Source organism: Hylobates moloch, unplaced genomic scaffold (assembly GCF_009828535.3).
Source record: "Hylobates moloch isolate HMO894 unplaced genomic scaffold, HMol_V3 SCAFFOLD_25, whole genome shotgun sequence".
NCBI classification, from domain to species: Eukaryota; Metazoa; Chordata; class Mammalia; order Primates; family Hylobatidae; genus Hylobates; species Hylobates moloch.
The window spans coordinates 3,893,267-3,894,469 of NW_026652300.1; the positions used below are offsets into that span (position 1 = coordinate 3,893,267).

Genomic DNA, 1,203 nt, shown 5'->3' on the forward strand with positions numbered 1-1,203 from the left:
TTTATTTTATTTTATTTTATTTTATTTATTTTATTTTATTTTATTTTTTTATTTTATTTTATTATTTTATTTTTTGAGAAGGAGTCTCACTCTTTCACCCAGGCTGCAGTGCAGTGGCGCGATCTCTGCTCACTGCAGACTCCGCCCCCTGGGGTTCACACCATTCTCCTGCCTCAGCCTCCCGCGTAGCTGGGACTACAAGCGGGTTTTAGTTAAAGTTCTATTATAATCCAAATTTCAAACGTGGCTGTCCCCAACTTTTAGAGTGAAAAGAATAATTGGTGTTAAAAATGTTTCACTTATGTCTAATTATTCAATGAAGATTTCAACAAGAAGCATTTTAGCGCAGGGGTGAACAATAATAATCATAATTCTGCCTTAGCTGCTGAAGCTAGTGGAGAAAGTTTACTTTCAACCTCTAAAAATTTAAATATGTTTCTAACAAGGGAATCTTCTGTCAGACAGATAATTGCTAGTTCACTTGTCCCAATTAGAAGTGGTTTCCCTCTTCCCTCACCTTCAACCTCAGTTGGGCCATCAGAACAAATTGCAACAGATCAACACGCTATTTTAAATCAGTTGACCACTATTCATATGCAGTCTCATAGCACCTACATGCAAGCAAATGGCAACACTGTGAATTTTATTACAACCACAAATTCTAAATACTGCATCATATCTCCCTTATAAAACCGTAATTTCAGGCTGACAGTGGAACCATCTGCTGTTCCAACAAGATATCCTGTGGTATCAGTCAATGCGGCTCCATATCATAACCTGCTACCAGCAGGCAACCCGTGGTTGCAAATGCCTATGATAGCTGATATATAAGCTACCCCTCGTTCAAAGCCAGCTCTTCAACCATCTCCACTGGACAAATATCACCCTAATTACAACTGATCTTCCATTAAATGAGTACCAGATTATGCATGACAACAGAGACTAAAATTTACATTGACAAAAAAAAAAACCATAAAAATTTCTGCAATTATCTTATTGAAAATAAAATTGCATGTTTACTTTTATATTTTTTTCTTTATTTCTGAAAGTATGGTTAAGAGCAAAATGGTGTTTTGTTTCAGTGGCAAGCTATTGTACTACTTTACAAAAAATATGTATAGGCTTTTTGGCCATTTGAAAGGAAATTTGACATGCACCTTTTAAGTTAACTAATTTAGTTCTCTAGAGGAAGAAATAATGAAG

At 35.6% G+C, this 1,203-nt stretch overlaps 1 pseudogene; it reads left to right on the forward strand.

The window, feature by feature from the left end:
• LOC116811463 (heat shock transcription factor, Y-linked-like) overlaps window positions 1–900 on the forward strand; it is a 133,196-nt pseudogene extending 132,296 nt beyond the window's left edge.
• The last annotated feature ends 303 nt before the right edge of the window (window positions 901–1,203 follow it).